This window comes from Sarcophilus harrisii, chromosome 4, assembly GCF_902635505.1.
Source record: "Sarcophilus harrisii chromosome 4, mSarHar1.11, whole genome shotgun sequence".
Taxonomy (NCBI): Eukaryota; Metazoa; Chordata; class Mammalia; order Dasyuromorphia; family Dasyuridae; genus Sarcophilus; species Sarcophilus harrisii.
Window position 1 is genome coordinate 14,216,640 of NC_045429.1, and position 11,647 is coordinate 14,228,286.

Sequence of the window (11,647 nt, forward strand, 5' to 3'; positions counted from 1 at the left end):
GTTGGCAATGTTGGAGAAGGGGAAAATGAGAAAGGAAGAGAGAAAAATCTGGAACACAGTCATTTTGGTAAAACGAATGTCGAAAACTATCTTTCTGTGTATTTGAAAAAATAAAATACCATTAAGAAAAAAAATCACAGAGTGATGTGATGATCTGACCCCTTTCTGCTCAGTTTCAATCTCCTGACATCTAAATTATCTGGTTTGATTTGATACACTGACCAAATTGATTTCATAATCCAATAAACCTAAGGTATATTGTTCACAATTTCTAAGTTATTTCTTAGGAAGCATTCACTGTATCAATACTCTTCCCAATTTCAGAGACACCCCTGTCTTTAAAAATAATAAGAATAAAATAAGATCAAGGTTAATAAATAAGATCTTTGGTTAATTTGCTTAACAATTCTGATCAACTAAAATAGCAACATCACATTTTTCTCCTCCCGACAACCCCATTTTTAACTAGAAGAGAACACAGTTAGTGATGAGCAAAGTGGATTCCCTTCTGCCTCACCACTGACGGATAAGGCAGCTGGCTAAGTGCTGGTTCCTCAAACCTTCATTCGTGAGCTAGGAAGCAGAATCAACTACGAGGAGGAGTCTCTTTGGGAGACAGAGATTCCAATTGGAAAATGTAATATGGAAATCACTGCTCGAGTCCAAGATGCCACTTTTACAAAATCATTTTTCTAATTTTCTAATCATTTTCCATCAAGAGAGTCAATAAATTATGAACTGATCAATGTAAAGGGTATTCAAGGCAATGTCCTTGATGAGCAGGGGAAGGAAATCCACTTTTTTTTTCCTGGCAATAGGAGATGGAACATTTTCTCCAGTCAGGATTTAATGCAAGTAAAGGAGCCGGTTCTATGCCCTCCTTATCCCAGGCTCCTTGAGTGAAAATCAAAGAGTCCTAATGCTACCCAACAGTGCTCAGTCACCAGGCACAAAGAGAAAGGGCAGTGCAGATTTCTGGGGCTTGCTACTGCTTTAAGCGCACTCCCCAAATGGCATTCTGTGGCAAGATGAAATATAGGTATTGATTTAGAATTTCTGATGGGCTTTTAGCTACACGCTCAAATAAAATATACTGTGAATTCTGCCACAAGGTTTTATATCTGCTGGAACCCTTTCTGCATGCTTGCATTTTTAGTAACAAATGTCAATTCCTCTCCTGACCTTGAAGGCCTTCAGCCCCCGTGCTCGATTGTTCCCAGAAATGCCAATTATCTTCTTTTTCACTCTATCTTGTGCTCCATTCTTCTGTACCTGACATCCTTCTGGCCCGCACTTTATCTACTAAACTGAGACCTAGAAGTTTTTGGTCCAGAACCTGCCACCCCCAAATAAACCAAGTATCAGAGGGGCAGCATGGGGTAGGGGGAGGGCCAGAGGGAATTTCCGTTCTAGAACAGCGATCACTCACACCGTTGCCTTCTTTTCTCATTTACAGTAAATGGGCCATTAGGAATCAAAGCTGGGTTTGGGTACCAGAAGCAACGGAGGTCCAGCGTTGGGGCTCAGGTTTGGGAAGAGGGAGGAGGGTAAGACAGGAAGTATGGGAACACTCTCTAAGGAAAGGGAAACGTGGGTTAGAAATGCCCAGGGACAAAAGCCAGGGCAGGGAAACGCTGCTTCTGACAGGTGCCAAGGGGACAGAAGGGGATGTGCCAGGAGAACAGAGGCCTGGCTTCCTCTGCCTCCACACCTTGGCGCTTGGCCCAGAGCACGCAGTGACGTTCTCGGCAAACTGGCTCGGAGGCCTCGAGTCCGGCACAAACAGCCTTGCCAGCCTTCATCTCCAAGACGTCTGGGCCCAGCGGCTGGAACGGCCATGGGCGCTTGAGAGAAGCGGAGGCAACAAAGGGCCTGGTCCCGCGTAGGCGCCTGACACAGGAGGAGGGCTGGGGCCCGAGAGCCACGACCTCCATTCAACTCCCTAACAGGGACTTCCCTTGGCTCCTCTGAGCACGGAAGCTTTTCCCCACACCCCAAGGTGAAGCCCCAAAGAGCTGCGGCCCATCTGGCTGGCGACCCTCAGGCCGGCAGGAACTCACCCAGGGGAAGAGTACAGAAGGATCCGGATCCAGGCCCAGCCCCGACAACCAAGGGATGCATGGCTACGGGCAAACCATGTCGCTTTCTGGAGCCTCAACAGCAATCTGGAAAACAGAGATGACAAGAACAGAGCGTTTTCCCCAGGCCCGAGAAGAGCCCCGAGTCCCGGAGGGGACGGCCGGCAATCCCACTGGAGGATCCAGACGAAAACGCCCTGGAGGCCGGGGGGCTGCACACCCGGAGGAGCCAGCGCTGGGGTTCGCTCCGTGCTGAGGCAGCGGAGAAAGCCGGGCCCTGGGGGGCACCTCCCAAACCCACCAGAGTCCCCGAGGCAGCAAAGAAGGGAGCGCCCACTCCTGCTGGGCGTGAAAAGGGAAAGCGCGCTCAGTCCCAATGCCACAGAGCGCGCCTCAGGGAGCTGGATCCGTGCTGTCAATCACACAGTCCTAATGCTCCTATCCGAGCGCGACACCGCACGAACTGCCTCCAACACAGTCAGACTCACAGCAGTGTAACACGGGAGGCTCCGGCCATTTAAATGTCAGTCAGGAAGCACTTATTGAGCACCTACTGCATGCCAGGCCCTGCGCGGAGAGCTGGGCAAGGCAAAAGTGGGGCAAAACTAAGCCCTGGCCTCAAAGAGCTCCAAGCTTAGGAGAAGCGAGCATGCAGACAAGCACAAGTGCCAGAGAGAGCACCAACCGGAACCAGCTGACAGGGGAAGGGGAAGCAAGAAGGGCTTCTTGTAGAAGGTGGGATCTTGGCTGGGACGCGGAGGAAGAGGGGACCCTGAGAGGCAGAGGCGACGGCAGGAAGGGCAGCCAGAGAAGCGGCCACAGCAGGGGACGAACGGTCCTGCCGGAGGGACGGCAAAGGGGCCGCCGGACACGGGAAGGGCAGGGGGGTAGGTTAGGAAGGGCTCTGACCCTGGAGCCTATTAAAGGAGGGGGTTCTGGAAGGAACTAGAGCAGCAAAAGCAAACGCATCTCCGGCTGTCTCAGAGGAAGTGTTCTGGGGCAGCCAGGTAGGGAAGGAGCCTCAGCTTCAGGCTGGAGGACACCAGCTGAAACCAGCCCAGGCCCAGGGATGCCGGGCAGGCTGCTGGCAGGGGCACTTACAGGAGAGCTGAGCTCTAGGCTACCGCTCCAGGCCAGAGGGCAGAAGGAAGCTTGTGGCCACTGGAGCCTGGGGGTCCTACCAGCAGCTTGGAGGGGGAAAGGAGGTTGGGCCCTGGACAAAAAGAAAGATAATTATTCATAATAACAACAGCACAAAGGACCTGAGCCCTAAGGCGCCATCACCCACACCCCAGGGGTGATGATCATAAGAACAAGCTGCTATAAATAAATGAATAGATATAGAAATACATAAATGGAAATGAGTAATCAAATACTCAGAGAGAATAGAGAAAATCTGCAGTATCTTCAGAAGAAGATACTGAAGGGGGGGGGAAAACCTTCTCTTACCACAAAGAGAAATGTCAAATGGTCAGCTGCCAAGAAAGACATCCTGGAAGCATTAAAAAGGACTTTACAAATCAAATAAAAGAGGTTGAGGGAAAATTAGAAGAAAAAAGAACAATCTAAGAAAAACAAAAAGATTATGAAAACAATGTGTAATTTTATAAAAGAAAATGACAATAATAAAACATACCAAAACACAGCAAAAATCAAATTAATAAAACTCAATGTAAGAAAGCCATTAATAAATAAATAAAACTAGGAGTTGAAATTACAAAACAAAACAAATTGCTAGCATTTAAAATGAAAAGAGTACACACACACACACACATATATGTATGTATGTATCATGCTGAAATCAAAGCCGTCTGGTGACCAAGCAGCTGGGTGATAGAGGGCCTGGAGCACCGGGACTTGTTTCAGGAAGCCCCCAATCCAAAGTAGCTGAGCGGGGCTGGCCGAGGCACCGGGCGATCTGCCCAGTAAAATGAGTCTTATACTAGCACCTCTCACGGGGGCTGGATCAGAGGCTCTCTGTGAGGTAGACAATTCTACTTGCTAACAGTCCTCATGAGCGGGCCTGGAGCTGAGCTCACCTCCTCCTGAACTCTTCCCTCCTGTTCCAGCCTTCTCATCCTAGGTTACACTCTTCTGGTTTTTATTCTAATTAGGATTAATTGTTAAATTTGCTCAACAAGTCTGTGGACATCTGCTCTGAAAACAATCAGTAAGCAATTATTTCTGACCTGCCCAAATGTAATCAATTTGATGGTTTTTGTGGTTGTTTGGGGAAGTTCTTCAAACAGCACTTCCTCACTCCCGCCTGAAAGGGGTAAAGGAAATGCAATGGAACATGAGCCCTCCACCTGGATCCCCCGAAACCGCATCTGAATCCCAGCTCTGTCACATAAATCGCTTTCCAAGCCCTAAAATGCTTCAGAAATGGCAGCTATTATTTATTGTGCTCTTCTTGAAAAGATGGTGGTGAGGAAAGTGTTCTGTAAATCTGAAAGCACTAGATAAATGGGAAGCGTTATTGCCAGACTTTGCTACTGAGGAACAAATAAAAATGACTGTTAAAAACCTACTTGGTCAAAAAGAATTTACTCTCTCATTAGTAGACAAGTTGACTATAGAATATTTCAGCCAAGTTGTGAAGAAAAGTCAGCTGCTATCTGTGAATTTATCAACTTTAACAGAAGGTCAGAAAAACTTGGACTTCTTATCCAAAAGTGGGATTTGACTAGGATATTTATAACCACTGAATCTGCCAGTTGGGAGGGGCCTTCTAGGGTGGCGATTTCCAAAGTTGGACACAAAAGCTGATGCACTGGGATGAAGAAAATACTGGAGCTTTTATTTACATAAGTGTTTCATTTAAAAATGAAAGAAATCCAGCCTTATTGGTATGAGGCATGTTGGCAGTGGCTCCTTCGGTGTCACACAGGCTACGGGCAGTGTCCTGAGGGAAGATGCTGCGAGGGAGCCAATTCCCTTCCTCTCCCTTCATCTTTGATGTGCTGGAGTTTATGAGCCCAGATAAGCGTATTTACAGGTCATGTTATCTCATCTTAACTAAACTTAACTTAACTCCCAGAAGGAGCCTGGGGACCAAGCAGAATCAGCCAAACACCTCTGGGGCTGAGGAGGAGGAACTGTCCTCCCCCCTGGAGCTTCTCCTCTGGGCAAACCTGCAGCCAGCTCCCCTGGGCCCTCTGCTGTGGCACCCACACCCTGCTCATTAATGTCCCTCCCGAGCACGGGCCTCCAGGGCAGCTGGACCACGTCGGCGTGGCCAGGCCGGCCATCTCTGGCTCCTTGGTGGCGGGTCACCATTTGGCTCGGCCAGCCCGGGTTTCACAGGCCTGAGGTGCTCCCCGTGAGGGGCTCGGTCAGAGTGGGGCCTGAGCCCAGCCTAGGCCCACGGCCGCCCGCCCACGACTGCTGGGAAGGTGACCCCATTCTCCCCGGCCCTGGGGCTGCCGGATCAGCCCCGAGCCTGCCCAGTGCACAGCTTGCCCATGATCCGCTCCCCACCATCCACCAATCAAGATCTTTGTGGGTCCCGGTCGTTAATGCGGTGGCTCCTTGCAGATGAAATGTGGGCCCCTGAGCAGGCCCCGCAAGGGCTGGGGGAGGCCCCGTCTAGCTCCACACTTAGTGTCCTGGGTGCCCCGGCATGAGGGGACGGGGGGCCCAGAAGCAAAGCCTGCCCCCCCTCCCGGGGGCCCTGGGCCACATCCCGGGCTGGGCGGCTCCATTGTCAATGACTAACGCCAGGTCTCCTGCTTTAGGCCTTTACGCACATGGCCAGGGGGCGGAGGGGGGGTCAAGGCCATCACCAGCCTGACCCTCGGAGAGCCCACAATACAAGGGGGGCAGAACCCCTGTTCTTGCTCTGGGCCCAGTCACTGACTCTCCTGAAGCCACACAGGGATCAGAGGACCTGACTCGGAGCCCTGGCCAGCTTGTGGGAAGCGCCCGCTGCCTGCCGGGCACTGAGCCGGGCACTTGGCAGATCCGATCGTTTCATCCTTACACAGTGGGTGGGCACTGTCCTGCTTCCCATTTCACAGCTGAGGAAACCGAGGTAAGCACAGGTTTGGTGACCTGCCAAGGGTCACCCATGGGTAAGGTTTGGATGCAGGTCTTCCCTGCTCCAAGCCCAGGGCTCTAACCAGTGAATCCCCGGCCGCCTGTGGGGGCCGAGCCCTATGACCTCCCTGGTCCTCGTTTCCCCATCTGTGACGTGAGGGGGAAGGGCCAGATTCGGGATCTCCTGTGCTGTGATTCTCCAGTCCAGTGGTTCTCAGGGTGTGGCCAAAGGATCCCAGGGGACCCCAAAACCCTCCGGGGGCTCCCAGGGCCCAGTTTCACAAGGAGACAAGGCTGCTTACATTCCCAACATGGTGACTGTCAATGCCCAGAAGCTCTGAGAGGCTGCGCAATGACCGAGGGTTTGGAGGGGCCCCGAGATGCCCTCTGAGCTGGCTCCATTGCACTGTCCGGGGACGGGTCAGGGGCCTGAGAAAAAGGACGTGAGGAGACTCCTGGGGAAGCCCCTTCGCTCCCTTCTCTGGGAGACCCCAAGCACCCCTTCAGCAGTGTGTCTCCAATCCGCGGGCCCAGACACAGCTCACAGATTTCCTTCTTGGCCCTTTCCCCCTTCTCCAATCCCACCCCAGCTCCCAGCTCCTCCATCTTGGGGGCCGGCTCTCTAAGACCTTGGGGACCCGGCCCCCTGAGGGCAGGGACACCCCCCCCCCCAGCTCGAGGGCTCCCTCTGACCGAGCCGCGGCCGCTGGAGCGAGGGAAGGAGCTCGGCTGGTGTTGCCTCTAAAACTCAGAGCGACAGGAAGTGCAACAACACCCGCCAAGGAAGATCCCGGGGGCTCTGTTTAAGGTTCGCTGTCTTCATGAAGCCCTCCCAAACCCCCTGTTCCGTCCCTCACTTCCCTCGGCTCAGGGCCGCCCCGAGAACCAGCGGCCACTCACAAGCCCAGCGTCCCACCCACCTCCCGGCCACCGGCCACAAGAGCGGCCGCACACACAACAATCGCCCAGCCAGTCACCCCCCGCCCCGGCCAGAGAATGGGATCCAGTTCCCTGACCCCTCGGCCGAGTCTCAGGGCCCCGCGGCTCTCCCAGGCAGCGTCCCGGGGACACAGCCTCCGACTCCTCCCTCGGGCCCCCCTTCTCCGCCAGGGCCCCCTGGGGGCTCAGCCAGGGCTTCTCCAGGGCCTGCCTGCTCGGGCCTGTCTGGGCTCCCGCTTTCTCCAAAGGCGGCTCCCTGCCCCCACAGGCGGCTGGGCCGGGGGACGAGCTCCCTTTCCCCAAACCCCCTCAGTTTGCGTTGCGCCATCGCCCCCCCACGGATCTCAGAACCAGCCACAGCCCAAGGCCCCGGGCGGGGGGGGGGGGGGGGGGGGGGGGGGGGGGGGGGGGGGGGGGGGGGGTCCTCTCCCCGGGATTCCCAGCCTGCAGACTCCATGCTGACTCAAAGGCATCTGTAGCCCCCAAACCACCCTGGGGGCACCTGGCAGCCCTCGCACTCGGAGCAGGGCAGCAAAGCCTCGGCGTGACCTCCCACGGTGACCCCGGTGGGGCCCAGCCAGGCCGCCGTGATCCGCCCCGTTGCTTCTCCCTCTTCGAAGGCACGTGCCCTTCCCAGGCTCTGTTTAGTGCCCTTGGGGGGCTGGTACTTTTTGTGTTTTTGGTGATTTTGCAGTTTAAAAAGGCCCCAAGCATCGCGCTCCTGTGCTCGGGAGGCTGGGAAGAGCCTTATGGAAAGAGTATGTGTGCACCAAGCTTGCTGGGGCCTGAGTCTCGGAGCCGCCGGCCACAAGGCCAGGGCTCACGGGCCAGAATGCGGAGGGAAGGTCCAGAAAAAGGAAGAGGAAGCTCGCTGCCCGCGAGCGCCCGAGGGAACGCTGGGGCCCAAGCTCGCTCCCCGCGGGCGAAGCTGCCCAGAGAGGCGAAGGCCGGCCGAGCTGGCGGAGCCCGCGCCCCTCCCACAGCCCCGGCTCACCGGGGGCTCCTAACGCGGGGCCGTCAGTGCCCCGAGGGCCCCCGGCGGCCGCGGCGCCTCCTCCTGGTCCTGGGCCCTTGTCCCGTTAGCAGAAGCCCCTCCGGGAGGGGTTCTCCCCCCCCCCCGGGCTCCGGCACCGCCCCCCAACGCCCGCCCTGCAGCTGCTCGGGCGGCTCATTCCCAAGCCCTCCGGCCGCCCGGCCCCGGAGAGGGGCGTCCCCCAGGCCTGGGCGCCATCAGGCCGCGGGCGTCAGGGCGGGCGAGGCCCCAGAAGCAGAGCCGGCTCCGCGGGCGCCCACAGAGGGCCGGGGGAGGAGGCGCCCCCCTCCGTCCCCTCCCCGGGAGGCTGTGAGCCGGCGGCTCCGGACCAGAAGATGCGCTTCCCGAGGGCAGCGCCGGACCCGGGCTCGGTGGCTCCCCCAGGAGGAGCATCTGGGAAAGGTTTTCCCAAAGAGAGCCCGTGGGGGAGAAAGGGGCCTCCACTGCCAGGGGCCACAAGGGCCAGAGGTCCCGGCGGGAAGGCGCCCCGGCCAGGTTGTCAGCAGGTCCCCTCCGAGCCCCGAGGGGTCGCTCACCCGGGGACACCTGATGAATGAGCAGAGGCTGCCGGGAACTTGGGGAGGATCAGTCACCGCTCAGACCCGTCCGGCAGCCCGTGGCCTCGGTCTCTCGGGCCAAGCGCCCCCGCGGCCGCCCACCCTCCCGGGACGCGCCCCGCCGTGCCCGTGCCCCCGACCCTTCCCCCCCTCCCCCGGCGGCACGCACGCCCCGCAGGCCGGCCCGGGCTCAGCGCCCGCCCCCCAACCTCAGGCACCCAACTGAGGCGCTCCGGAGCCCCCTCCTCCTGCTGGGGGGTCTCTGCCCGGCCGGCCCCGGCCCCGCCTCCCCCGCCCGCAGGCCCCTAGAGAGCTTCCCATGCCCGGCCCCCCTGGCCCCCTCGGCCCTTCCCTCCGCTCTGCACAGACTGAGGGGCCGCGCGGCCGGACGCAGGACCTCGTGCCCCGGGGGAGAGGAGGGCGAGGGCGGCGGGGGCGCAGGGGCCTGGGGGAGCTCTGCGGGGAGAGCGGGCGCCGGCGCCGGCCCGGGGGTCTCGGGCACACCGCGTCACCCAGGGCAGGGGCGCCCTGCAGCCAGCGGGGTCCGGGGCACAGGGACTTAGCCCACACCCCCGCTGTGGCCGGCGCCCACCGTCCGGCCCGGCCTGCAGACCCGCGGTCACCGGTGCCCACCGCCCTCCGGGCAGAGCTCCGCCTCTGGGGGCCCCGGGGCCGAGCGCCTCCCTCCAGCGCGGCAGGCTGCCCCTCTGCGGGGGCGCCGGGGGTGGCAGGTGCGTCGGCCCCGGACGGAGAGGGGCGCGCAGGGGCAGCGCCCGGGGCGGGCCTGAGCCTCCGCTGCCCACGGGGAAGAGTCCTGGGGGATCATGGGGGCCCCTCCCCCCCGGCCCCGCCCCCCTCGGGGCCCCAGGCATGCAGCAGGCGCCCCATGACTGCACCCCCCGGGCCTCGGGGCGCAGGAGCAGAGCCGGAGCCCGCCAGCTGAGGGCGCCCGGGGCTGTCGCCGAGCCTCCGCCGCCTCGGGTACCGGCTCTAACGGGAGGCGAGAGCGGCCCCGGCCCGGCACACAGCGCCCAGCCCGCGCCCGGCACACAGCAGGCGCCGCATAAGTGCGCCGCCGGCCGCCGCGGGGCGAGGGGTCGGGGACAGCGCGGGGTCCAAACCCCGCCCCCCGCGCCGGGCCTCAGTTTCCCCATCCGAGAAAGGGAGCGAGAGGGAGCCCGGGAACTCCCGCCCCTCCTCCCGCCGCCCGCCCTGGTGAGGCCGCGTCCGCCTCTCGGGGGCGCGGCCGGGGCCCGGGGAAGAGCAAAGAGAGGCACTAACCCGCCACCGCGGCCGCCGCCGTCCTCGCCGCGCCTCCGTCCATCCGCGCCAGCTGCCGCCTCCGAGCCGCCGTAGGCACAGGGACCCGCCTCTCGGGCCTCGCCCCGCCCCCCAGGGCTCCGCCCCGCCCCCTACGGGCCTCGTTCCCCCTAGAGCGGGCACCCGCTCCCAACGCCTTCCGAGCCGCCGTAGGCACAAGGATCCGCCTCTCGGGCCTCGCCCCGCCCCCTCTGGGCTCCGCCCCGCCCCCTACAGGCCTCGCTCCCCCTAGAGCGGACACCCGCTCCCAACGCCTTCCGAGCCGCCGTAGGCAGAAGAGCTTTCCCTGCCTCCCTCCCCAGTAGAAGAGAGAACACATCCCACCTATACCTTTCAGGCCACCATAGGCAGAGGGGTACGCCCTTCCCGGCCTCGCTCCGCCCCTCCTGGCCTTGCTCCGACCCCTCCCGACCCCGCCCCCCAAAGAACTGACAACCTTTGGGCGACACTTCCCCTTCCGGTATTAACGGGTGGATGCTTTTTTTATGGCTGCTGCCATGACAACTGCCCCACCCACATCTGCCCTTTCCTCCCTGGGCCTGGGCTATTTCTTCTCTTCTTTACTGCGATCAATAGACAAGTATTGTTCCTAAGCAGGGTGTCCGGTCCAGGATAAATATAAATTGTCCCTTTGTAAGCGGCCGGACTTTAAATCCCAGCACCCCCCGCGAAGGTTCTCCCAAGACGGGGCCAAGACTACAAGACCCAGCATGCAGTGCGCCCAGACTTCAAATCCTAGCGTGAGGCTTGTGCCTCGTCCTAACAGCAACAGAAACTAAAAGACCCAGCATACGGTGCGCCGCCGCGCCCCCTTGTAGTACCAACGATACAGGGACTACAAAACCCAGCATGCAGTGCGGCCAGAGCTTGCCCCATTCCCAGTAGCTTGTGAGCTCTAGTAGTCAGAGGAGAACTAGGACCTTGGGATTGTTTTCTAAGCCATAACCTGTGGACTAGGATAGAGCGGGAAGCACACATTTGTTAACAAGGACCACGGGGGAAGGGGGGAGGTTGTTTTTTTTTTTTTTTTTTGGGGGGGGGGGGTCTTTGCTTAACTACACATTTGTGACAAGGATTTGGCTTTTCTTTTTTATTTTAATAGTTGGAGGAAGAAAAAACATCTCATTAGCTGCACAGACAGCCCCTCCCCCATCCCGAAACTTACACTCCCGCCGCCGAGCTGCAGGTTGGGGTCCCAAGAGCCGCAACTTTCAGGTTCTTGGAGCCCCCGCCCAGAGTCTTCTCCGGGAGACTCACTGATCGCTAGTAAAGGCGTTTTTGAGGGGCGGCAAGCCGGGAACATTCAGCATCCCGGGGCCAAATCCGGCCTCAGACCCTTACCAGCCGCGTGACCCTGGGCAAGTCGCTTGATTCTGCCTCAGTTTCCTCATCTGTGAAATGGACTGGAGAAGGAAACGATAAACCACTGCGGTGTCTGCCAGGAAAACCCCAAAGCGGGTCCCGGGGAGGCGGGCGCCAGCGGACAACCACAAACCGCTTGCGCGGGCCTCGTTCTGCAGCTTCCCGCGCACTTGTGGCCGGCCTGGCGCGGGCCTCGTTCTGCAGCTTCCCGCGCACTTGTGGCCGGCCCGGCGCGCCCCGGCTGGAGCGTCAGCTCCGCGAGCCTCAGCACCTAGACTAGCTGCTTAGCCCGCGCTCTCTGGTTAACGATTGCTCAGCCC

General features: G+C 59.3%; 1 protein-coding gene across 6 annotated transcripts in view; it reads right to left on the bottom strand.

Moving 5' to 3' along the window:
• Positions 1-11,325, bottom strand: part of ATG4C (autophagy related 4C cysteine peptidase) — a 67,488-nt gene extending 56,163 nt beyond the window's left edge. The window contains exons 1-2 of one of the 6 annotated variants that reach the window (XM_031968985.1): positions 11,307-11,325; positions 2,061-2,165 (exon numbers count right to left, since the gene is read on the bottom strand). The gene's annotated coding sequence lies outside the window, so the exon portion shown is untranslated. The other 5 variants (XM_012547558.3, XM_023501671.2, XM_012547559.2 and 2 more) reach the window with 5 other exon arrangements.
• Positions 11,326-11,647: the final 322 nt, after the last annotated feature.